At 52.7% G+C, this 26946-nt stretch overlaps 1 protein-coding gene across 2 annotated transcripts in view; it reads right to left on the reverse strand.

Moving 5' to 3' along the window:
• Positions 1 to 25781, reverse strand: part of ARHGEF2 (Rho/Rac guanine nucleotide exchange factor 2) — a 1257231-nt gene extending 1231450 nt beyond the window's left edge. Inside the window, exon 1 of one of the 2 annotated variants that reach the window (XM_069652802.1) lies at positions 25094 to 25781. The gene's annotated coding sequence lies outside the window, so the exon portion shown is untranslated. The remainder of the gene's footprint in view (positions 1 to 25093) is intronic. The other variant, XM_069652804.1, reaches the window with a different exon arrangement.
• Positions 25782 to 26946: the final 1165 nt, after the last annotated feature.

The following is a 26946-nucleotide window of genomic DNA, read 5'->3' on the forward strand; positions in this document are numbered from 1 at the left end:
CTGGGGGTAGATCTCTCTCTGTGGCAGGGGCCTCCCTCTGGAACAGCCTTCCTGCCTCCCTGAAACTTGAGGAGAACCATCTTCGGTTCCGGAAGCACCTCAAAACCTTCCTCTTTGGTTCTGCTTTCTCTCTCCCTCTCCCCTGCTAATTTCTTCACTGAAACTGCACTGAACCTGCACCTGGGCCACTCTCACCGACCTCGGTCCTTGGCCCAGCCACTCTCCACTTGCACTGCCTCCCTGGCAACCCCAGCACTGCGGGACTGTCTCTGCATCCCTTACAGCCCCCCCCCTCCCAGCACTTGTCTGCACTTACCTTGCACTTGCCAACAGCTGGCCCTATTTATTATTTATTTTTTATTCTACTTACCCTGTTCAGCACTTCCCCCTCTCCCCTTTCCCCTTGCACTTTTTCCCTTCCACCTACCCCTGCACTTGCGCGATCTGAATGACACCTGGCCTAGTAGGATCGTTGTCTGTCTTCCCCCTGTTCCCTCCTCCCTGCCTCGTCGCGCCTTGAAACACTTGTGTATAGGCGCGTTACAAATGCCATATCATATCTCTCTGCTGCCGGCACGAGAGCCAAGACCCTGTTCACTGGTGGTGTAGTATCCCCTGTAGGGGGCGACCAATCCCCCTGGAGTTGGAGTGCAAAACAGAAGGACTCACCTTGCCCTGGAACGCCTGGATTGGGACTACCGGCAACTCAGAAGTCCAGAAATACTGTTTCAATGCCTTGAGAAATCTTTGAGCCAGATCAACCGCGATTGACCCACACCAAGCCGGCACAGGACCTGTGGTGCAGCTTTGGGCCCTCTACGCAAATTCCGAATTGATTGCTGCACTTCAAAACAGCTAGGCGCCAGTTTAAGTCAAGGGAGTAACTGACTTAAGCACTGATTCCTCTGCTGGAAGCAATCGACATACCAGTCTCATACCAGGCCCAGTAGAACCATCATCTTGCCCCCAATTCAACTGCTAACCCCTGAACCATTAGAAGACAGTGGGTCTCATTACGACTGTGCTGGTACGGTAACAACGGTGCCAGTAAGCCTACCAGCACCGTTGTTACCAGACCGGCAGAGTATGACTCTACGGGCGGGTGCCGTCCCGCAGAGTTTCATGGAAGCACCGGCACCGTTATTAACGATGCCGGTGCTTCTGTGGTCCCCATTCCCATTGAGTCCTCTGGGACTCAAATGGGAATGTGGATTTACAATTTACGGGCGCCTGACTTCCCGGAACGCCGGGGTTGTAATCCCCCGGTGTTACTGGCAAGCCCGGCGCCGGTAAATATTGCAAGTCTGGCGGAAACCCGCCGGTAGCACCGGCAGGGTTACCGACGGACTTGTAATGAGGCCCAGTGTCACGCCGTCTCAATTGCACACTCAACCTATTGGGAGAAAGCATATTCGAACCGACTCGGTGCCAGCCGTCAGTAAGATTGCCTCAACTCTAATGTCACAACGCTTGTTGAACTTTGGCAAAAGCTCCAAGAAGCCCAGCTCCATGCTGCTGAGCACCAAAGACAAGAATACAGGTACTGCGAAGAGGCCCTATCAACTGGTCACTTTTTAAAATCATAGTGACTTTTAAGCGAGCCTTTTCTATCTTATCCTTAAACAGCAAAATATTTACAAGTCTACTGCCTGAACACCCCTGCTCATCTACCCAGAGTACCCTTCCACCAAAGTCTGCATTCTGTGTTTTTCTTTTACAGAGGTGTTTTTCTTTAGTGCTTTCTGCTTCGTTGGCTGAATTTTATTGTTTGATTAGAAGTCTATATTTGTATGCAACCTTGATTGGACATTCTTTTGTTTTGGATCCATTGTACGTAAGTTGTTTGGGTTGGGTTGCTGCTCTTACCAGCTCACACCCCATCGTAAGACACGCCTGTGCTACACGGGGGTGAAGGAGCTATACCGTTCATGCTCTTTCTGCGTTACCTTTATGATTGGGGTCACTGCTGGTGTAGGTGTGGTGTGGGGCTGAGTAGGTGGTTTAGCCACTACCCGTCCCTCTACTCCTGCAGAGCAGTAGTAATGTATACACAAGTTGGAGGTCGCATTTGGTGTTATGTACGAGACTGGCCCTTCATCCAGTATATTCGGCCCCATTGTCAGAGAGTATGAGTGTAGGTAGTAAAATGACAAAATGCCTGAGGTGACATAAATCCCTGCTGTGCCCCCAGATCCGAATGTCTTTGAAACAAAATGTCTGACCTTTGTAAATTGGAATAGAAATGGCCAGGTGCCAGGTCTCACAGCTCCCGCCGAATACACCCAGCAGTTGAGCTGCATAAGGGCACCCACTCAGCGTGCTTTGTAACACCCACAGCTACTTCATCCCTCAATCGTTAATCTCAAAGAACGACAAGAAAGGGCCAGGATAGTATGCAAGTCTATGCAAAAAGGACGAGTATAGTCGTCCTTGGCTCTTAAGGGGTTAAGCAGCCAGGCTGCAATCACATGCTTGATACTCAATGATTCAGAGAGATATGTTATCTCCTTAAGGTGCCACTGCACCAATATGGTTGAACTTTGCTTAATGCCAGTTTAAATATTTATCAACTTCTCTGCCAATGGCTCCCCGATAGGCAAACATTCCACCTGCATTCCTAACCGCTTCTGCCAGGAGCAGGCCTTGGAGTCGGAAAGTGGCCTCCCACAATTCTACAGTGTTTAGTTGCTAGTGCACTGGAACCGGTGCGGCAAACAGCAGTGGGAACCTATATCCAGTCTGAGATTACACACTGTGGAAGTCAAGAGGGTCATCTTGTCTCAACCTAACAGAGCATGTGGTCCTGTGTATCATCAACCCTGAAAGTGAGCACGTGTTTCGACTATAGTGAAGAAGACGTGACATTTTCTCTGATTTGCGCATGATATCCAAAACTGCGCGAGGAAAGAAGTAGCATGCTGGGCAAGACAACCAGCCGTTCTTGCCACACTATGGCACGAATTACGTGTCATTATGGCAAACTGACTATCTGATTGGATACCATGCAATGGAAGAGGCGTCGTTCTCTCCAGTTAAGGACTAGTAACCTAGAGGATGGGGCCTTATCTCCACACGCAAGGGAGCATGTGATTGGGCTATGACTGGGAAGAAGCCCAACCATCTCCGAACCCAACAATCCGGGAGTATGATTGGACTATGGTACTCAAGAAATGTCAGGATCTATGAATGTAACAAAGTAAGTGATTTGACACTGTGGCAGGGTTAGGGTGTCATCATCTCAGAACAGAGCAGCCTACCATTGGGTAGTGGTATGGAACAATGGTTATCATCTTCAACCTCTACCGAGGGCTATGATTGGACAGGCTATCAGGGAAGCAGTATAGTCTTCTCTGAACGCCATTGAGCACATGATGGCACTGTGGCCAGGCTGAAGTTTCACCCTCTCTGCATGCATCACAATATTGGACTGTGGCATGGGGGAAGTATAAGGAACAAGTTACTTACCTGTAACTGTTGTTCTCCAGCATGGGTCTGGCATGGATTCACATGCTCATTGCCCGTCGTCAGGCTGGGAATCCTCGGTAAAGAAAAAACCAGTATCAGTTTCGTTTCTGATCTGTCTTTCGTAGTAATAACCAATCACTGGTCTCTGCGTCATACTGACCACAGCCAATGACTGCCCTCTACCTAAGCACCGCCTCTGGCAGCCATCTTCAGATTTGGAAGCACGTGAAGTGGCAGTATGACCAAGTGAAGAGCCGCAGAGGGGTAGGCGGGAGGGTTCGCATGTGAATCCATGCCAGACCCATGCTGGAGAACAACAGTTACAGGTAAGTAACTTGTTCCTTCTCCAGCATGGGGTCTGGCATGGATTCACATGCTCATGAATAAAGAATACATAGCAGTACACACATGCACAACCACGGGAGGTGGCAAAGGCTCAACATTAAGCATAGCATCAAACTCAACATTAAGCATCTTACCTCCTCACCAGGCTCACCTCAGGCGAACAGGTTGCGCAGCACTGCTTGGCCGACCCTGGACTCCTCCCTGGAATCCCGATCGACGCAGTAGAACTTCGTGAAGGTGTGCGTCGACCTCCACGTAGCAGCCCTGCATATGTCCAGCAGGGGCACACCAGAAAGGAACGCCGTGGTAGCTGCGATCGCTCTGGTGGAATGGGCTCTCGGACGGCCGGGCAGAGGTCGGTTTGCCAACCGATGACAGTACATGATACAGCCGGAGAGCCATCTGGAAATGGAAGCCTTCGAGAGAGCCTTCCCCTGATTAACAGGTCCAAAGTTCACAAAGAGTTGTGACGTCTTCCGAAAACACTTTGTGCGGTCCACGTAGAACTTCAGCGCTCTAGCTACATCCAGCGAGTGCAAAGTCCTCTCAGCCGGCGACGAAGGCGACGGGAAGAATACAGGCAACACCAAGGGTTCGTTGAGATGGAATTCCGACGGTACCTTGGGCATGAAGGAGGGGTGCGTCCTGAGCACTACCCTCGTGTCGTGGAAAGTTAAGTACGGGGCCTTGCAGGAAAGGGCCTGGATCTCTCCCACTCGTCGTGCGGAGGTGATGGCCACAAGAAAAGCAGTTTTCCACGATAGAAACTTCAACGGAGCCGAGTGCAGAGGCTCGAACGGAGGTCCCATGAGCTTGGTCAGCACCACGTTGAGCTCCCACGCCGGGGCCGGAGCCTTCACCGGCGGGAACGATCTGAACAGTCCCTTCATGAACTCTTTCACCAGACGATGAGACCACAAGGACGTCCGCCCCGTGGTTCTGGTGTATCGGGAGATCGCAGCAAGATGAATCTTGATGGACGCGTGTGCCAGTCCAGCTTTGGCCAGCGTCAGCAGGTACGGCAGTACTTGGGGGGCCGTAATCCGTAGAGGGTTAATCTTCTGTGCGTGGCACCAGACAGAGAACCTCTTCCATTTGTGTCCGTAGCATTTAAGAGTCGAGGACGCCCTGGCCTTTGCAAGAACCTCTCTGCAGTCGGCCGGTATGTCGTATCCTCCAAACTCTAGCGCTGCAGGAGCCAGGCCTGCAAGTTCAGCGACTTCGGGTCGTGGTGGAGGATGGCGCCTCCTTCCCTGGAGAGTAGATCCGCGTCCGCCGGCAGCTTGATCGGCGGGGACGCTGACAAGTCCAGAAGGTCCGGGAACCATATCTGCCTCGGCCACGAGGGTGCGACGAGGATCATCCTGCACCGTGACCTCTTGAGCAGGTTGACTAGCCGGATTAGCAGAGGCAAGGGAGGGAACGCGTAGAGGAACAGGCCCTCCCAGGGGAACGAGAAAGCATCGCCCATGCTCCTCGTCTGGGGAAACCTGCTGGCGAACCTCCGGCACTTGGTGTTCGTCGCCGTCGCGAACAGGTCGATCTGGGGTGTGCCCCACCGTCGGAAGAGGCGATCCACCAGATCCTGCCGTAGTTCCCACTCGTGGCACGAGCGCAGCTCCCTGCTGAGTGAGTCGGCGATGGTGTTTTTTATCCCTGCCAGATGAAACGGCACCAGAAAAATCCTTTGGGCGACGGCCCAATGCCACAGGTCCTGCGCCTCCTTGGACAGCGCTGGGGACCTGGTTCCGCCCTGTTTCCTGATGTAAAACATGGTGGTGGTGTTGTCGGTGAAGATCCTCACCACCTTGCCCTTGAGGGACGGAAGGAAAGACCTGAGGGCCCAAAACACTGCACGGAGCTCCAGGACGTTGATATGCAGGGACTTCTCCGTCGGGAGCCAGAGTCCCTTTGCGTGCAGATTTTCGGTGTGCGCTCCCCACCCTTCCAGGGAGGCATCCGTAGTCACAGTCTCCTGGTGGGCTGGGGTCTGGAAGTCCATGCCCGCCGTCAGATGCGCGCGGGTGCCCCACCACCGTATCGCTCGTCGGAAGTTCTCGTCGAGCTTGATCCTTTCCTCGAAGCTGCCCGTCGTCTGGATCCAGCGCGCATCCAGGAATTCTTGCAACGGGCGCATCCGGAGCCTGCACATGGGAATGAGGTAGATGCAGGAAGACATCATCCCGAGGAGGGACTTGATGGACCTCACTTTGGCCGCGTCGGCCACCAACATCCGTTGCACCTTGCCCAAGATGGTCCTGGTCCTCTCCTCCGACGGGGAGGCCAGAAGGGACACTGTGTCGAGCCTCGCTCCCAGAAACAGTGCGACTTGCGCGGGCACCAGGTGGGATTTGGCGTAGTTCACGAAGAATCCCAGGTCCGTGAGGAGTTGGACGGTCCTTGCCGTGTGAACCACGGCGAGTTCCCTCGTCTTGGCGCGGATGAGCCAGTCGTCCAGGTAGGGGTAGACGTGGATCCCCTCGCGGCGCAGCTGCGCCGCCACCGGTGCGAGGTACTTGGTGAATACCCTGGGTGCCGACCGTAGTCCGAAGGGGAGGGCTCTGAACTGGTAATGACGCCCTTGCACCACGAACCTGAGGAATTTTCGGTGCCCCTTTAGGATGGGAATGTGGAAGTAGGCATCCTCCAAATCCAACGACGATAGGAAATCCCCTTCCTCCAGCTGGCCCAGGACGTGCTGGAGGGTGACCATCCGGAACTTCTGCGCCTTGATGAACTTGTTCAGACGTCGGAGGTCTAGGATGGGGCGCCATCCTCCCGTCTTCTTCTTCACGAGGAAGTATCTCGAGTAAACTCCGGAGCCCCGAAGCCTCTTTGGGACGATTTCGATGGCGCCCTTCCTGAGCATCGCCTTTACCTCCAGGAGAAGTTGAGGGACGTGAAGTTCTTTCCTGGCCACGGGGGGGACACGCGGGCACCTTCTTTGAAACTCGAGCGCGTGGCCCCGGGCCAGGGCGTCCAGCACCCAACGGTCGGTGGAGATGGACTCCCACACGCTGACGAAGCCCGCCAGCCGGCCTCCCACCGGGGTGCTCCGGTGGGGGCCCGACCCCACAGCCGGTTCAATCCTGCTTGGACGCGGCCTTGCCGCCTTGACCTCCTGGGCGACGACGACGGGGTCCGCTAGACTTGCCTCGTCCTCTGTAGGCCTCTTGCGACGACGAGCGGGCCGCTTGACGGTAGGAAGCGAAACCGCCGCCGGAACCTCTGGAGGCGCCCTTGCCTCCGCTGCTCCGAAAGGGCGTCCGACGTTGCTGCAGAACTCCGAGGGCCCGGGCCGTCTCAGTATCCGCCTTGATGGCCTGAAGGGAATCGTCCACTGTCTTCCCAAACAGGTTGTTCCCGTCGAAGGGCATGTCCAGGACTCTGGTCTGGACGTCTTGGCGGAAGTCCGTAGCTTTGAGCCATCCACGACGTCGAAGGCAAACGCCGTTGCCCAGCTGGCGGAACCCAGTGTCGGCGATGTCCGTCGCCACGGTGATGGCGTGGTCCGAGGCCACCTCACCTTCCTGCAGGATCTCCAGGGCCTCCGCCCTCTTGTCGTCCGGCAGAAAATCCAGCAGGGGAGCTATCTTGTACCAGAGCTCCCTGTCGTAGCGAGCCACGATAGCCAAGGCGTTGGCCGCTTTAATCGTCGTCGCTGCCGACGAGATGACTCTACGTCCCATAGCATCCAATTTCTTTCCCTCGCCGTCCGGCGGGGAAGTCGATGTGGAGGCCGCACCCCCCCCCGCTTTCTTCCTGGCTGCCGCGGAGACGACGGAATCCGGGGTAGGCTGCGCCCGGAGGCACAGGGGGGCCGTGTCCGGGACCCGGTACTTTTTCTCGTACCGGTCTCTTCTAGCTGGCGTCGTGGAAGGGTTCTTGAGGAGGGAAAGGCCCTCATCCCAAATGTCGTCCAACAGAGGCACTGCGAGGACCGTCTTCCTCTTGGCCTCGCGCCGCTGATAAAGGAAGCCTTCCTTTTTCTTCTCCTCAGGGCAGAGTTGGAAAAGCTCGGAAGCCCTGGAGATCATGGAGTGGAAAGATCCGATCTCGTCGGGCGGAGAAGCCCTGGCGGGAGGCGACGACGGAATATCCTCGTCGTATGCCTCGTCGTCCGTACCCGTCGCTGCCGTGTCAGTTCCCGTATCATCCCCTCGGGTGGACGGGGGAGAGGGCTGGACGGTGCGCGACGGTTGAAAAGGAGGTGGTGGATGGATCCTTCTTTTCTTGGTAGGGGGAACACCAGAAGGTCCCGGTTCTGGATCCCCCGACGGGAAAGGTTCCTCCGTCGGTAACGGTAGTCTCGTCCTTATCTCGGAGCATAAGGACTGTATAGCCAACAAAATGGCCGCCGAGTTGTCTTGCGGCGCTGGCAGAGGGGAATCCGACGGGCGAGCAGGGGCCCCGTCGGTATCCTCGACGATGTCGTCGTCGTCGTCACCTGCGTCGGGGTCCATTCCGACGGGCTGGCCTTCTTCCACGCCTAGGCCGTGGCTTAAGACCTCGATCAGCTCCTCTTCTGAGGTTGAGGCCGAATCTACGACGACGCCCTGCCCCCCCTTCTTCTTCCCCACGGAGGGTTTCACGGGGGTCCTATCGATGGGCACAAAAGAAGACTCCCTCCGAGGAGGCAGGGAGATTCTGGGCCCCGCGGTCGCCACCACTGGCGCAGCCTTCACAGGCTGAGCCAGGGCCGCCGCGACCGTTTCGATAGAGGGCTTGGTCGGATGGATCAAGGCCTTCACCACCTTAGGTGCGCTCACCGCCTTATCCTTGAGGGAGGGGGCACTGCCACGCTCCTCCTCTGCCTTAGAGCTCGACCGGGGCCTCTCCAGGAGTTTCGCCGGGTGCTCGGCCTTCCTCTTACCCGACCCAGAGCGTTGGCTCGTGGTTGATGGTGCCGGGGAGGGTGCGCCCTGCCTGGCGCCCGTAGAGCCCGACCGTTCGGCGCTCCCGGTGCCAGCGGACTCGCGGTGCTTAGCCTTATGTTGGGCCCCCGTCGCCGGGGCGCCCTCAAAGGTCTTAGAAGACCGCTCGGGTTTCTTCTTCTTCTCGCCAGACGGGCTCTTACCCTCCAGCCAGTTGGCGAGACGTTGATGGCGGTCCTTCATGGTCCGTTCCGACATGTTGCCGCAAAACGCACAGTCCTTCTCCACGTGCGTCTTGTCCTCATGAAGGCAGTAAAGGCAGAAAGAGTGTTCGTCCTCCTTAAAGACGTTCTGCAGCTGGCATCCAGGGCAGACCCTGAACAGCTTTCCGGGCGTCGAGCTTCCCTTCTCCTGGGCCATCTCCGAGACCGGGCCTGAGAAGCTTCTGGAGTCCTCCGAAGCGTAGCTCGACGAAATCTTCACCCTTGAGGGGCGCAGACGAATCCGACACGGGTCCCCGTTGATCGGATGTAGGATCGGTGGAGCTTGAGGCTCTTTTGACCGAAAGAATCGAGTTTTTGTGAAAAAACGCGAAAAATAGCACTAACGCTCGAGAGCAATAGCACGAGGATCCCAACACATGAACGTGCGGTAAAAATCTGAAGATGGCTGCCAGAGGCGGTGCTTAGGTAGAGGGCAGTCATTGGCTGTGGTCAGTATGACGCAGAGACCAGTGATTGGTTATTACTACGAAAGACAGATCAGAAACGAAACTGATACTGGTTTTTTCTTTACCGAGGATTCCCAGCCTGACGACGGGGAATGAGCATGTGAATCCATGCCAGACCCCATGCTGGAGAATTATCCCTGACCCGCATTCCTCGAACCTTGGGACAGTCTGGACGGAATAAAGTGCTAATCAAGTGTCAGTGAAGCAGGATTCCCAGTAGATCCTACGGTTACTCCTCATAAGCCCTAGACCACAGATCAAGTACTTCATATGCATTTAGTCAGTCGAATCCCATCCAAATGCCCAAACCAAAGAACATGCAGAGTAATCAGAGCTCTCTTACAGTGTTAGGGTAATAATAAAACAATGAGGTTGTCGGAAATGGGGGGATCTCTCGCACTGCACCTGTTTCGACTAGTTTCCGATCGACAAAACATACTTATTACAAAGACGAAAGAGGAGTCCGTTCTCTTTTCATTTTTTAGGGCAAAGTCCAACTGCTATCAATTTGGTGATACAAAATGGCTGCTATGTGATTTCACATGCCCATGGCAACAGATGCACCTTCTATTGATCTGTCGTGCCAGCGCAAACGTATGTTGTTTCATCATCTTGCCCCATCGCTGAATCACGCCTTCTCTTTAGCCAGCTCACAAGTCCTCCTGCCAGACCTCAAACCAAGGTGGACTAGCCAGCAGGTCCACCGGGTACCCTCTGAGCAGGAAGGAGTCTCTGAAAAGGGGTTTGTGAGACATAGGGGGTCATTACGAGTGCAGCGGTAAGGGGTTAACGGTGCCGGTAAGGATGCCAGTGCCGTTAACCCCTTACCGCCGCATTACGAGGTCTCTTGCCGGGTCCCACTAAGGCTGGCTGGTAAAACCAGCCGTCCTTAGTGGGAGCCGCTAAAGGACAAGGGAACTAATAACAGGCCCGTTATTAACGTGCCCGTTATTAGCTCCCGCCCCATTCCCATCGAGCCCCATGGGAATGGGTATTTTGAATGGGGACACGACTTTGGAGGCAGCCATGGCACTAATAGCACCATGGCTACCTCCAAACTCGTAATGACCCCCATAGTCTCATCATGTCATACTCACCTGACAGGCAAACTGTCTGACTCTTCACCTGTCCAAATGGCTTCTGACCAGCAATTGGAAATGGCACACCAACGTTTTGAGAACTGCCCATGCCCCACAATACATGAGGACTGCGTGAAGTGATATGGGGAGGGGGCGGGGATATGTGAACTCGTATACATTTTTCACATTAAGATCAAAGTGAATGTTCTCGCCGATCTGAAGTAATATTACCTTCGATTTCTGCTCTAGCTAAGTCCTAAGAATTGTGGTGCATCGCTAATGCATCTGATCCACCTAGAAGCAGGCCCCTAAAGGGTGGCGCGAAACACACTTGCAATGCACCTAATCAGAGCTCATTGAAGCCCACCTTAAAAGCGCCAATCATGCTGTTAAATCATCCCTGGCAACAGTTTCAATCAGACCGAGCCACTGCCACTTCCTCCTGCCGTCCTCGACAGCGCCCTGCCTAATATGGACCCAAGGAGCCTAACCGCCAACCCACGGGTACAAGAATGCCTTACACACCTCTACTATCCAGGGCAAAACCGATGCCTGCAACTTCTATGTCCTTCTTCACAACCAACACCTCCTCCTCAACCATATGGAACTCAATGACACACCAGACGCAACCTCTCCTTGCGTAGGACGCACGCTTCAACCAATTCTCCACAACCACTGCCTCAGACACTCCCAAATATCTGCCGGCTCTTGTCAGTGACCACAAGTGAAACCGCTTTTCAAGAGGATATCCCACAACCTCCGGGCCACATCTTATTAATACATTAAATCCCTATCTGCACACTGGCCCAAACATCTAACACAAGGCACACACATCAGAAACCCCAAATCTACCCATCCCCATACAAAACACTCTACTTAACACAATGCGATGGAGGGACCTCCACGCGTGATCATGCAGATGACAAGGAAGCATTAAACAGCTACATATGAGATCGAGGTGGTTCTAAGGGTTGCTGTCTGGGTGCACCGTCGACACGTCCTCCTAAATATATCACTGTATTGCCGGAGATGACCATGTGCCTACACATAACCCATCGCACTCATGAAGGGCAGCAGGGACCGCCATGGAGCAGCTTGCAGACATCAACACTAAATGCTAAATGGCAGATTCAAACATATCAATACACACAGGGAGGTTATGAATAAAGATACCCTTGCAGTTAAGACACCTCCCGCAAGCAGCCGACACACAATCACGCACTTTAAACCACAATACAAATTCCAACGCTTTATCAACCGATGCAAGCAGTCAAATCCACGCTGCTACACCCATCTGGACGAAGGGAAAGGCAGCTGAACGGTTCACCTACACATTGGATCCAGGGGAAACATCCAAGGGTTTACCACAAACATCAGCTCATCTCCTTCGAAGCAGAGCAACGCCCCAGCACATTACACCAACTCAAACACTTGAAAAACCACGCACGTCTGACCCAACATCACTGCACCAGCTAGCGGCTAAAGGGATGCAGGTACAAGATGGCCGACAATACCCACAGGGGCACAAGGGATCCCTCTGGAACTCATATGAGTGAAGATCTCCCCACTAAGCTCAAAACGGATAACTCTTTCCTGCGACTGCCCACATCGCCCGGCACCAAACCCTAAAGACCAAACGCAAGACTCACATATAGACAGACTGACGGGTATCGGAGAAGAGCACGGGGTGGCCTGGGTTCCCTACGGTATGCCAAGCCGCACATATATCCTTGATACAAAGCACACGAGGACCCGAGTAAACTTTCAGTTAATGGAGGCAGTCACAATGCCAATCCCAGCCCCCATTCCGTCTCCAGCATAGGAAAACCTACCTTCCAGAGTCATAGATAGGGTAGGGCCTGAGCGGGCAAGGCCCACCCAGAATATGTAAATGCCCACTCAGCTGTACTGTGTGGTCATTTACAAATGCTAATGTCACTGAGGTGGGCCCAACTTCATTAGCTTCAGGCCCACAATCCTTGCTATGCCTCTGCTGCCTTATTTGAAGCACCGCATTGCCTTCACACACAGAGTGTGGCTGAGGGACATCACAATATCCCCCCACCCACAGGGGTTCCAGTTTCAACTGCAGGCCCACACTCTCATAAGCAAGACAGCCATCGGCGGCGAGGTGCCTTGGAAACAGCAGACGCTACACTTAACAAATGCTCTGCAACATGACCCAGCGAGTGAATGGGTGCCCTGACCTCAAATGGAAAATCTGGGAGAATTTAAGGGAGCCTGTGGGGTGGGAGCATATTTTCACCACTACAAATTCCTCCCAAAGTAAGGATTTTCTGTAAAAACAAACTTCAAACAGTTTTTCTCCTTCCGTGGCCCGACCCCCTGGAGCTCCATCTCGCTGCAGGCTCAGAACGTGCCCACCATGATCCTCCACTTATGCAAAACGATAAAAACTAAAAACGTTCTTCTTCTATCAATCCCTCCCGCACGACTAAAAATGTTTTTCCACCCATCTGCCAACGGTACTGAGCTACTGTCCAAATATGCCATGCCCAACACTGGCTTCCACACGCTGTAAAGCGCTTTACTGCTCTCGAGGAAGGTTCTCACTATAAACAATAAAATGAAATAAATAAATTACAAATCATTCAATAATAACAATGTAAATAACCTTTCACTAAAATAATGCTTCAAAAATGCACCAAGAATAAGTAAAAAAAATGTTTAAAAAAGAGGTGGTCTTCCTCTGACCCCCACTGTCATAAGCCTTCTGTTTATGTTTAAGACAACCCCATGTGCAGCAATGCAATAACCTGCCTGCCTTCACCGAGCGGTGGCACTGGGCCCAAGGTAGGGTGACCAGACGTCCTGGTTTTCCCGGGACAGTCCGAGGAAATCACCCTCCGTCCCGGGGATCTGGGAGTATTTTCATTTTAGAAACCCCGTCCGGGGTTTGCATGGTTGGGTGGCTACTGTAATTAGAATTGCAGTTATTTTTGACAACTCTTTCAGAATTGTGAAGTTGGAGGATTGGCTCGCACCCCCAACCTTTCAGGAACAAGTCACAATTACTGACTCTGCCACAGAGACTGGCTTGGAAATGATTGTACAGCAAACCATGTAATATCAATTAGAGCAAACGCTTGTTTTGAATTAACCTGCCAAGATTCACAGACAAAACTGCACAAATGAGATCATATAGAGTTTATAGAAAGGAGAAGTGCTGGAAATATGATTGGGTGATGGTTGTGGTGGTGTGATGGGGCGGGGCGGTAAATGGAGAGCTGCAATGGGGTTAGTCCCTCTTTTATGTTGTTGGTCGTCCCGGGTTTTCGTTTTGTAAATCTGTTCACCCTGGAGAATTTACATTTCTGAGAATATAGCAGGTGAGCATCCAACGATCCCCTTGACCAACCAACAGTGATCGCCAGCCGAGGAGCAAATGCAAAGCAAACAGAGAAACAACACTTCAAGTGGGACCCAAAACAGTGATGGTTAAATAGGACGGGTCTGACATGTGACAGACTCTCAGCCAGCACAAAGAGGTCAGTGTGTCTTTGCTTTCTACTGGAAGTGACTCAGCCCCCATCCTCCTGCCACTGGAACTTCCTCTTGAGCATTAACCCTCTTTACCAATGAAAAATGGCAACAAACTGCAGTGCAAAAATCCGAAATTGAACTACAAAGACGCACTGGCAGACAATGCATATTGGACTGGTTTCAGAAGGCTTTGTAATACGGTGGGTGGAGGAACTGAAGAGAACTATTATTTATTATTTATTTAATGAAAATTACAGGGAAAAGAATGCATTTTGGACAGAGGAGGGGAGCTAGGAGGTTTGATGTAAACAGAGATAGAGTTGAAGTAGTGCAGAGATGGGGGGGGTCACATGAAGTGTTAGCCCTGCGTATTAACTAATACAGTGGCATAATATAGAGACATTTCAAAAAGCAAATGCCATCGCATTCACCACATGCCACCAGGATTATAGCAAAGACGAGGCGTATTCAGCCGTGCAGGGGGCGGGTTACTGTAGTGATGTATACATTGAGGAGTGTTCATAGCCACCCTCCTTCACTGGGTGGCCATGAGTCAGGTTCACAAGAGAGAAGGCTCCTTTTTTCCCAGGAGCTGGCCTATGGCGGGGCTGTGGAACTGTGATTTTCAGAGATGTTTTTTTCAAATACCAATAGCAAAATGGTATCCTCAGTAAAACCGTGACTGGCACAATCAAGGGAGGACGCCCATAAAATGTACACCTTCAGTGTTTATAGGGCGTATTCTACCGGTGCTTGCTCTTTTACTGATAATCCCCAACTTTGGCTCATAAGAGAAATAAAGTGATTTGCCCAGAAGCCTATACTTTGATTAGGTGAGAAGGCAGGAGATTTCAACACGGGTGCCCAGGTTCCAGGTGACCCCATAACCACTTCTCCCCACCTTTAACTGGAGCGGAGTTCTGACAGATGACAAGCAGGGCATTTGCCAATGGGCTGCGTCTTGAGCAAACAAGATGGCGCGCAACCATATACATCACCAGCGAGCTTCCTTTTTTTAAATGTATTTATTTACAATTTATATACATAAGAAAAAGAGACAATATCAAATATAATAGATACGTACAATAAGATTAAAAAAAAAATGAGCTTCCTGCTGCTTCCTGAGGTATGATGGCGCCCCCTGGAGGTATGGCTCCCAAAAGCTGGCACGCAGCACACTGCAAATCAGCACGCATCAATAAAACACATCGGCCCTCATTACGACCCTTGCGGAAATCGACTGACCGGAGCGCCACAGCGTAAATAGCGTTTCCGCCATTGCACGAAGGAGCAAAGTGCGGCCCATTCCGACCCATCGGGCACGAGCACCACGGCATGGCGGAAGTGCTAAGTCCGCGATGGCGGAAAAGACCCCAAAACGGCCCACACCGCCGCCGTACGGGGCCCCAGGTGCAATACCGCCACCCCTCCTAGCGGTCACCGCAGTGTGCGCCTACCGCAAAGTACGGTGGCCGGAAATATACGGAAACGGAAGTTAAAACACGGGCCCGGAACGGGAAACATCCCGGCGTACACCTATAAATACACTAAAACCACACAACCACTAAAAACACTACCCTGAGACACACCCCACCCCGTCAACCACCCTAGCGAAACCAAGAAAAATGGGAAAAGCAGCGAAGAAAGCGTGCGACCGCAAGCGGCAGGTCCACTTCTCCCGTGAGGAACTCACCGTGCTAACAGAGACCCTCCAGGAGAATGCTGCCGTGGTCTTCTCCACGCAAATGACCAGGACGGCACTTGCAAACAAGAAGGCCATATGGGCTCTGGTGGCACAGCGGGTAAGTGCGGTGGGGACCGCACCCCGCACCCCACAGCAATGCCGCAAGCGATGGGACGACCTGCGGATACGCGTCCGCAGCATACTCTCTGCCAACCGCAACATTGCCACAGCCACCGGGGGAGGTCCTGAATCACCCATCAAGTTGACCCCCTGGGAAGAAATCTGTGCCTCCACCATCGGAATGGAGAGCATTGAGGGAGTCGGAGGGATGGAGAAAGGAGTGCAGACATCCGAAGATTCAGGTAGGTGGGCCAGATATAACAAGCCACACAGTCCATCCATGTGAAGCACCATGCGTCCACATAGTGCAACAGAAACACATGTCCAGGATAAGGTCCACACACATCGGCCTGATAGCGCACGTTAAAACCCACAATAAATACATAAATAATTAAAAACCCCTAATACACGCACTACACGTGCAGCAGGCACACCCAAACTGCAGGCTGCCAAACAACTGCACCCTCACTCCACACACAAATCAAAGCACCTCCAAGGACCCGACCCAAATCACCCTCAGGTACCACCCCAAAGCATGTGATACAATGCCATTCCAATTCCCACAGACCCATCAATAACCCTCGCCCTCCTTTACTCCACCACAGGGTCCGATCCAAACGACGAGCCACAGGACACCCCTACCAGCACACCTGCAAAGAGGGCCAAGACCAACGGCCAGAGACCCTCCACCTCAGCTGCACGCATCAAGACACGGCAGCAGCACAAATCAGGTGGTAGCACAGAGGAGGGAACATCAACAGGCACCCCAGCAGCCAGCATGGCCACAACACCACCACCACAGGTCCCCCCAATGGATGCCACAGAAGGCACTGCCTCTGGTGGCAGCAGCACCATAGGTGACACCCCATTGATGGCAGCATGCTCGGACACAGAAGACGGGGATGTCGAGGTCAGATCCATCCATGACCTGTCCCAATCCCCCTGTCTGTCCCATCCCGTACAACATGAGGATACCACGCAGGGGCAGCCACAAGACGACGACTGGCCATCCCCCCCAAGCCCTGTGGCAAGGCAACATGAGGACAACAGCCCCTCTGTGACACCCCCGCAAATGGGCATGGCCCAGCAGAGGCAACAGTCCCTCGACAAGTTAATCGTCCAACAGCAGCAAATGGCCACACTCCTCAAGGACCATGCCGATGAATGTGGGGGCACCAAGGCAGACATAGAAACATCAACAGAGACACTTAGGGCAGAAATGGAGAGATGTACAGAGACGCTAAGGGCACAAATTGAGAGTAGCACCGAGAGCCTGAGAGTCCAAATGGAGAGAAGCACCGAGAGCCTGAGGGGGGAACAGCATGCGATGTCCAAAGACGTATGTGCCGAACTTGCCGCAGTGCGCCGTGTGCTCACTGAGCTCTCGCAAACCCTTAGGGACATGCATGGACGTGAGCAGGCAGACACATCATCCGTTGCAAGTTCCGTCCAGGGCAGCCCCCAACGTAGATCAGGGAGGAACCTGCGCTCCACAGGCAGGGGTGCCCCTGATACCCGCAGAGGGGGCTTGCAATAGCGACAGGCCACTGACAATGAGCATCTTTGGACACTGGTGTTCGGGTGGGAGGTAGGAGGGTGGAGGGGGTGTGTTGGGCTCACTTGGGTGGCGGGTCGATAGGGTGTTCAACATGATATCACATATGCCATAAAAAGTGCACGATCACCCAATGAGATGTGTGGACATTGATCTTTGTGTACTAGGCCATCATAGGCGTACAGTCCATATTGTGCATGTCCCAGACACACGCAGTGCCACGAGTCCCGTGTCCATGTATCAGCCCCCAGGCGTGAGTGCTAGAAGCATACATCAATGAGATGCTGACGGATGTCACGGCCCTCCGGTGCCTCGCAGACTCCTTGAGGTGCTGCCACATCCCCACCCTCATCATGACCATCATCCGGTGGCTGCAGTTCAGCGTCAGGGGGCATGGGCACATTTCTACGTACGCACATGTTGTGGAGCATGACACATGCCATGACCATCTTTGCAACCTTCTCATGGCGGTACAGGAGTGCCCCGCCAGACCTGCTGAGGCAGCGGAAACGAGTCTTCAGTAGGCCGAATGCCTGTTCTATGACTACACGGGTACGTGAGTGGGCATGGTTGTAGTCCTCCTCATGCAGGTCCCGTGGGTTCCGGACTGGTGTGAGGAGCCATCTCTTCAGTGGATATCCAGCATCACCTGTATGTGGACGATAAACGTAGGATGTGGAATGCCATTGATACGTACGCACACCCCCCCCCCCTTCCTGCCAGTACATTGCCAAATCACATACCCCACATCATCATGCATGAGATGAGACTCACCGAGTAGCCAGGATCTGTACCCTGCGTGTCGCTCCATGTAGCGTGGTATGGTAGAGTTCCTCAAGACCATGGAATCATGGGTTGATCCAGGGAATCGGGCACAACAATGCGTAATGATCCTGTTGGAGTCACACACCATTTGTACATTCAGGGAATGAAATTGTTTTCGGTTGCGGTACTGGGCCTCCATGGCATGTGGGACGACCAATTCAACATGGGTGCAGTCGATGGCACCAATGCAACCCGGTATGCCGGCAAGTGCATGGAATCCCACTTTTGTGTTCGTAATTTCCTGCTCTGAGCGTGGTAGGGAGATGTAGTCGTCTGCGTGCTGCAGGAGGGCATCGAGCACTTGGAATAGTGTCCGTGAAAACAGTGGCTGTGATATGCCATGCAACTGTCCGACTGTGTGCTGGTAGGTGCCTGTGGCCAGGAAGTGGAGTACAGACACCACCTTCAGTAGGGGTGGGATTGCGGTTGGGCTATCTATCATGCTGACTAGGTCAGCCTGTGTCATGTCCACAATGGCGGCTATGGTGTCCCGGTCCAGACGGTAGAGGGTGTGGATCTGCTCATCAGTGAGGTTGAACGGATGTGCTCGGAGGCGTGGGATTGCGGGCTGCCTGCGTGGTGGTAGTGGCTGTGCTGCTGGGCCTTGCTGGCCCTGCCTTGGCCTCCTCCTCCTCCTGCGTCTCCTCCGTGCGGCTGGTTGTAGTTGTTGTTCGTCTTCTTCTTGGAGTCGGAGCACTTGCAGTGCTATCAGGTCCCCCAGGGCCAACATCGCGAGTCCTGCCGGTAGCATTTCGCTGTGGTTGTGGGAGGAGACTGGCTGTGCAATTTATGTGTTTTCAGGCTGTATGGCCTCCACCTGTGGTGATTGATTCCACCTGTGCAAACGGCTCTCCCCTTTGGCCGAGCACGTCCCGCGCACTACGCTGCAATTCGGGTAATGGTATCTTGCTATTGCAATCATGTATTTGTACCCGATGGGCGTGTAAGATTGGTTGATATGTTCATTCTGCTGTGGTCCCATTGTTTCCCATACTATCTGTGCAGTCGCGAACGGACTTGTGAAGGCTCAGTGGAACGTAGTACTCGAGTAACGGTGGGCCCTCATGCATCACTGTACCGAGTTGCAACGACGGGCGGGGCGTCCCATTTGTGGGTGAAGGCAGTTGCCATTTTCACACACAGCCGCACTCGATGGAATAATTAGTGATTTCAAACGGCCACAGATGCCTTTTCGACGTGATGTTGCAAATGAGGAATTCGAAGGGCGGCGCTTTCGGTTTCCAGCTAGCGGCGAGGAGATGCCCACAGGTCTGACTGCAAATGTAACGTTCTATTGTTCTATGTCCTTGAGACAGGGCCCATGGCGAGGGAGCAATGATTGATATGAATAGTTTGGGATGCGCAATAGCTACGTGGGCGATGAGGCCGGCCATTCCCAAATACATGTTACTTCACAACACTGGATTTACGGGCTGGGGCACTGTGGATGTAGCAGGCTGCATTACGCACAGACTCAATGGACGTTTCTAATGTCATGTGAGTAATAATTCAGGCGTTTTGATCCCGGGATGAGGGAATGATGAATGGATGCATGGGCAGGTGATTTGGTGCAGAGTTTGCCATGTACAGGGCTTCTTGGGATCTATCCGCCTCCCCTACGCTATGTGATGCAGGGCTGCCATAGTGGGACCATCGTCTATCTGGCCTTGTTGAGCCCTCCCTGTCTCGACGCGCCCTCAGACACTTGTGTCCATGCACGTTAACATTCCCATCTGATGGATTCTGTTTTGGCAGACGCATGCACAGGTACACTCGTTCGTGATGGTGTTTACACCTAGGTATAGATGGTTATGAGTCGCAAGTGGCTTTGGGGTGTTGATGATCCTTTGGAGTGGGCTGGCATGCATATGGCTGTGGATTTCGTGTGCTCATTGAAGTGAGTTGTTCGAATGTAGTTCTGATGGCCATTCTGTTCTTGTTCTTTTCTTTTGGTTGACAGGTATCTCCTCCCCTTTTGCCACTGCCATCTGTATGCCACTCCTGCAGATGGATTTTACTCCCGACACCTGCTGCTTCGTGTTAATCGGTGGAGCAGCATTACGATCTTATGGGACGATCGCCAGTGGCCCACATGCCCTTACGCAGTACTGGTGGCTCGGAGCAACATTTCGGCCTTTCAGCTGGACTAGTGCCTCCCCATTGGGACGGCCCTGCGGTTGTGTGCGCTTCCTTTTTGCCTTTTCGTACGTGATTGTGGCTCTGTGTACCATGATGGGACAGGGCGTCACACAAGTAGTGGCTGGTCTTTTCTTGCGGATGCAGCCCACAATGGTGAAATGTGTTTTGGAGTTCATGGCCTGATGGCTGTATGGGCTTGGTGATTTTGTTGTGCATTAAATTTCTATTCTGATTTGGGCCGTGTAGCGTTTTTCTTTGCAAGTGATGTGGCATGTGCCTATATGTGGGGCGATGTATTGTGAGGAGATCTGCATTGGGTTCCTGCTTCGGGGTTTAGTTGCGTGGTACTGTGCTGGGCGCGTTTGCCTACTGAGCCCGTGAGGTCAGGGATGGGGGCTGCCTATATGACAGTTTGGATGTTGTCATGCTCAGGGGCGGGGGATTGGGTTTTGTGTGACAGATGGCGGTCAGCCAGGTGGACTGGTGGAATGTTGTTATTTTCGGAATGTTGCTGGTCACAGGTGCCTGTGTTTGCGTGCGTTTCGGGGGGGGGACTGTGGTCATGTCCATTGGGATGGCTTCTGTATTCGTGCCATCGGTGCCCTGCAGCTCCCATTGGCCCCTGTTGTGTTTCTTTTGTTCGTTGGCATGCATGGGTGCTTTGTACATTTCAATGGTTGCATTGTGACTTCATTGCACCTACAGGGAGTTGTACTTTGTGGGCAGGGAGCGGTGTACAGGCACTCAGTGGGGCCGTTTACGGTTGATTCGCGATGCCGGACTTCTCGCCATGGCGGAATGGTCCATTCCGCCATGCCTGATGGCGTTAGGTACATGTCCGCTAGGGTCGGAATTGGCGTACCGTTGCACCATGGTGGTGTTTGCGGTTTGGCATGGCGCGCGCGCGCGTGCTTAGTGCAGTTAGCGTTGGCGTTCACTACGGTGTCGCTAATGGCTTCGTACTTTGCGGTGACGGGTCATAGTCGCACCGAGCGCTATTCGATGGCGGTATTGCATTTCCGCCATCGTTTTTCCCTTTCCGCCAGGGTCGTAATGAGGGCCATCTAGATGTGGGGATTAGGCCAGAGAAGTGTGGTGCACCGAATTTGACAAGCATGGGCGGCACAGACAGATGTGCACACAAACACAACTGCTTAGTTGTAAACATCAGACCTGTGATTGTCCAGCGATATAAGCATGGCTCCTTTTTGCGTTGCCTGCCAAACATAGGTCGATGACACTCAAACTGCCCTCAGACCAGGAGGCGCATCACCTGGCCCTTTTCTTACCTCAACCTGCCCCTCTCATGGTTATGTGCCTGGATGATAGTACATCAGTTTGTGTCTAAACACTACCAAAGCACAGATCACCTACATGGTCTTCTCGCCTCTCCACCGCTCCCTTTCTCTGGGCGGTGACTATGGGCACGCTGCCAACCCTTATCTCCGTGTTTAAAACCGTTGGCATTATTTTTTAAGGCTCACAAATAAGCTGCACTTCCGTCTGCAGGAACGCAGGCCTACCTGAGCATGTCACACAAAGCGGAGGTTGCATAAGCCATGGTACTCAGCGGCCGGGTGGACTCATGTAATAGTCGCTATGGGACATCCTCAAGTCCCTCGCCCACCAAATTCAAGGCATGCAGAATAAGGCTTGTGGGTTGGTTCTGGCAGGAAGCCCTGTGATCACATGACTGCAGCCTTCAAATATCTCCACCTGCCCGGAGAGGACCCAGATGCCACCTTTGAAAGTCTTAGTATCGGCTTTAGAACGTGGCCTGAAGTTCCACACGAGATGCATAATACTTTGCCTTGCAGGGGATGGGCATTACCCAATACCAACCAGAGCCCCAGCTCTGTGTTGTGGCTTGCGATCATCCTGCGTGTCGCTCGTTTTCTGATGATTGTTTTCTGTTCCAGCACTTGACCTTGTTCCCTTTGTGCCCCGCAACGTCTCTGATCTGGAATAGTCAAGGCCGGTGAATGATCAGAAGAGCCTTTACTCCCCCGGCCCCTGTTCTGTACTACCCTCCCCCCTTTCCTTTCAGGGTACTATGAAGCACCTCCATTCGCAGCTGGCACCTTAGAAAACAATAAATAAATCCTTGCGTCGTCCTAGTACACAGCAAGATGTTACAAGACCCCAGTTGCATTAATCAAACACATTGGTCTCAAATAAGGTGCATGCAATGAAGTGCAGGAACACATGTAGTTTGCGGGCTGAGCAAGTAAAGGTATTCCCTCACTGCCCCTGATCTACTCAGGTACAGGTGAATATTTAATGAAGCTCATTTTGCTCTCTGGCGTGAACTACAGGTGTAAAAGCCGTACACTGGTCATTCACGCCTCGCCACATTTCCGTCCTCTTATGACAGAGAGGACGAGCGGAACGCAACTTGTATTTCCACCACCTCCCTTCTTCTGCAGTACAAATGCCCCAGCCTTATCATGTCGATACAAATAATGGGGATGGATCCCTACAGGGCCTGGGCCTTATGCACCAGCATGAAGCAGGCACACCCCCATAGGAACTCGGCCACACGTCTGTGAGTCTTCTTCCCCTTCGCACACACATGGCAAGTTCCACGCATGAGAAAGTGTTCCGCACACAGAGCCAGGCCCCACCCCTTCCACACAGCAGAGGGCCCTTTCAGCTGTGACGTCACTCCAGTCCAGCTCCCTGGACGTGTTCAATCATTCTGGTCAAACTTCTGTTTAGACATATTTAAAGTGCCTGCTGCTTCGGTGCTTCCTTTTATAGAGGAATGTGTATTATGTGTATTGTAGTTGCTGCTCAGCAGTTTTATAGACCATTGCCTGACTGTCAGCAGGGTCCTGTTTCTCTGAGGCACTAGCAGTGAAGCAATCTGTTAGCAGAGAGAGAGAGAGAGAGAGAGAGAGAGAGAGAGAGAGAGAGAGAGAGATGAAAGCCCCTATGAAGCGCTTGGATCGGCCGCGAAAGCGCTCTTCTGCTCAAAGCCCTTGCTTTAGAGGCGGCTCAGTTTATCCTGTATAATTCACATTTTTTAGCTACGGTCCTACTGTAATGGGAACAGATGGAGCTCAGATTGCCCAAGTGCATCCCCTCCCTGAAAGACTTGGGGCCTTTAATGCATGCCCTCGACAAGTGTATTATTTATAAACCCCGTTAACTGCTCTAGTTAAGCAATGTATATGGGCATGTTTACAATTAAATGTGCTTTTTTCCTTCGAATATAATTATCCGCACTTATGAAAATGAATTATTGCACTAGACACCGTTTTTCCTAGTAAATAAGCATGTTTTTTAAAATAATACGTATTTCGGTCTGAAGCGCTTTAAAGGTGTAATATATTAGCGCTCACTTGCTCGTGTAATATTTTAACGCCATGTATATTACACGGTCCCCAAATACAAGGCGGCCTTTGGCCACAGACAGCATCGTCGTGCCCCTTTCAAATTACAGTTCGGAATACTTGTTTAAAATACTTCTAAATTAGCCACTTCAAATTACATTTTGTAGTAGTTATTCACAATGCTTTTAAAATAGCGATTTCTTTTCTAAGGGCCGGATTTACAAAACATGTTTTCATTGGGACTTTCCAGTGTTAAAAAACATGTGTGTAAATCAGGCCCTACGTGTTTCTCTTACAGGGAGCGTTTTTCACGGCCATACTGTATCCCCCATAGAACTGATGCATAATACTCTGACATTAGAACAATTCCTACCCGCTCACACCCGGAATACCGCCAGACCTAATCCCCACAAAGACACATCCAGAAAAAGCTGCAACAACAGGGTAGCAGAAACAGCATGTTACTGGACTTATACCGAGCATTGCCTGTTTCCAGTTAGTCAGACCCCTAGACACAGGTAACTGTAATAAAGACAACTTCATACAAAAATAGCTTTTGTCCCTAAAGTTTGCCATTCTTCACTTGTGACCGCAATTAAATCCGCCCACCCAATGCCCCGCCTCCACGCCCCGCCCACCGAGGGCCCTGTGTCAGGTGCTGCCCACGGGGCCCTTTGCCTTAAACCTGCCACTGCCCCATGCGCTTGACCCACAGCTCGGTGCGTGTTCATCATCATTCACACACCATTCATGGCACCTGACGATACATCGTCGGACATCCGATACACTCGCCTGTAGATGCGTACAGTACAGACGCAAGTTTCCCCTCACAAGTGCATACTGGTCTCACACTTTTGTACCACACACCTACATTGGCGGCTGTTGGGTGGGATGCATAGATAGGAAATACCCCCCAGGCCAGGGCACGGTGATGTATTCTCAAGAATGTTCGTAGACTGTACATGGACACACCTGTCCCACGCATGCGGATGTGGTACCCTCACACACCGACACACACCAGTAGTTAGTTACACCTGAATATGTGTTCCCTCACACATCTGCCCCCAAGTGTACGAATGTGTTCTTGATATGTGAATCCTGTCCCCACAGCTGTGTGTTATCCAGGCAGACACACTTGTATGCGTCCATACACACACACGACCGGCGCAGGTGTGAATGTGGACCCCCATACAGAAACCTGTGCCCCTCATGTGTCCCCACTTCCGCATCGCTTCCTCAGACGCATGTCCCTGGGCGTGAGAGTTTCTCAGTGGCATCGGGGCCGGGTGCCCAGACGTATATGGGTGCTCTCCATGCCGCCCCCTCTCCCCGCGCACCTGGAAGCGCGCCAGGACGCGCCAAACTAACCTCCGGAGTACGTTACATTACTGGTTCTAAGTACAACAGCGAGTAAAAGAGGATTGTAAGAAGCCCTTACCTTTCAGCGCAGCAGCAGCGGGTGCTCCAGTCGCCTCTTCCCCTTGGACTCCCTCCGTGGAGCCCTCCTTGAACGCAGGAAAAAGGGTGTATTTGCAAATCCCGTAACTGGACCCGGATGTCTGTGTCCTGGCGTCTTCTCTGCCTCCCTTCTCACTCCTCTCTGGCTCGCGTGCTTCTGCTCACTTTTCTCCTCTCCCCTCTCACCTGCCACTGCCCCTCTTCACTTTGCCTGTCCCTCTTGTCATTCTTACCACTCTCTGCTCGTCGCCTGGCTTGTCTCTCTCGCTTCCAGTCCCGCCCTCGCGCTTCCAGTCTCCTCGCGTTGGCCTCGGGTCCAGTATCGCATCTTCCTCCCCTCTGGTGCCGTTTCTTCACTTTTCTCTTCTCCTTCTCTCGCGTATCCGGGTCGTTTCGCCACCCCTCGCCCCCTGTCTTCGCTCCCTCGCGTGCACCCTGTCGCTCACGCGTCCTGGCTCCTTCCTCGGGTCTCCCTGATTCCGTATCTTATCTCACACCCCTCTCGCCGTCGGGTTCCTTGGTTTCCGTCCTCTCCCCTTTTCGGTACCCCTCTCACTCTTTCCATGACCCCTCTACCGCACTCCGAGGGCTCCGAGGGCTGTCACTCCTCCCGTCACTGTGGCTGCCTCTTGGCCTGGCCGCCTCTCTTCCTGATGTTCTCTCTGCCAAAGAGGCTGTCTGTTTTCCCTCCCTGCTTCCTTCCCTCCCTCACTGCTTGCTCTCTCCACTCACCCTTTCCATCCCTCCCCTCTGCCCTCCCTCGGAGTGTTGTGTCACTTCGGCTGGTGTCCGCGGTCCCTCCGCTAGATTCGGAGTGCTACAAGTCATCCTCCCGTCACATGCCTCCCTCCCTCCTCCTCTTCCCACCGGGGCCTCCTCCTCCCTAGTCACAGTGACTCGCAGAGCAGTACCGGGGCTTGCATGTTTAGCCACTGTATCACCAGAGTTACAATCTGACCACACAAACAGCGGCGGACCTCAAGTGCATGCACAGTGTAACGCTGTGATTCGGGTGTTTGCCGCAAGATGCAAGGCTCTACACACATAGCAGCTGCATGACAGGTCTAGGATCACCAGCTGGGTTCAAATGTTTATTTATTTATTTTTGCATTTGTATAGCGGTCAGGCAGCCCTTGGGCATAGCAGCGCTGTTACTTGTGCAGATCTCAGTTACATGTCCTAATTGGTGGCTTAGTTACAGTTACATGTCATAATACATTGTACATTTTCTTATATGCATAATTGTAGGCTAGGGGGGGGCGAGAGGAGATCATGCGAAGATAAATGCTTTTATAGCTTTTCGCAATGCTAGATGGAAGTTTTCCGCTCGTACCGGTGGAGGAAGGGCATTACAGACAGCATGTTTTAGGCTGTGTAGTGTGGGCTTCTCCTTGCTCTTGTTTCCTACCTCCTATACTATGGAATGACTTACAGACAGATTTGTTGTGGAAAAATGATTGGCCGTAGGCATTTATTTTCTACAGAAAATAACACAAACAAGAATCATGATAACAACATGTGTCTGTGCTTTTGGGCATACCGTGTCCAGGGTTGGCGATGCCAGCCTTCTCCTTGGTCAGTCTCGGTTACCCTCGGGCATCCGTTCCTGGACACGTGCCGCCTACGACTTTCTTCTACCTTGTACCGAAGAAAGTACTCGGCGTTCCTGCTCCTCTCTCCGCTCGTTTCCTTCTTCCTGAAGTTTTGCAGGGTGGGTTGGGTGGCAAAACGCTTCCTTCTCCTTTGCCCAGGTCCCAAGACGCCTACCCGTACGAGGTGAGTGTCTTGCCTGGTTTGTTTTTCTCCCTTGTCCTTTGGCCATACTTATACCCC

The sequence above is a fragment of the Ambystoma mexicanum genome, chromosome 1p (genome assembly GCF_040938575.1).
Source record: "Ambystoma mexicanum isolate Mex_15411 chromosome 1p, UKY_AmexF1_1, whole genome shotgun sequence".
Lineage (NCBI taxonomy): Eukaryota > Metazoa > Chordata > Amphibia > Caudata > Ambystomatidae > Ambystoma > Ambystoma mexicanum.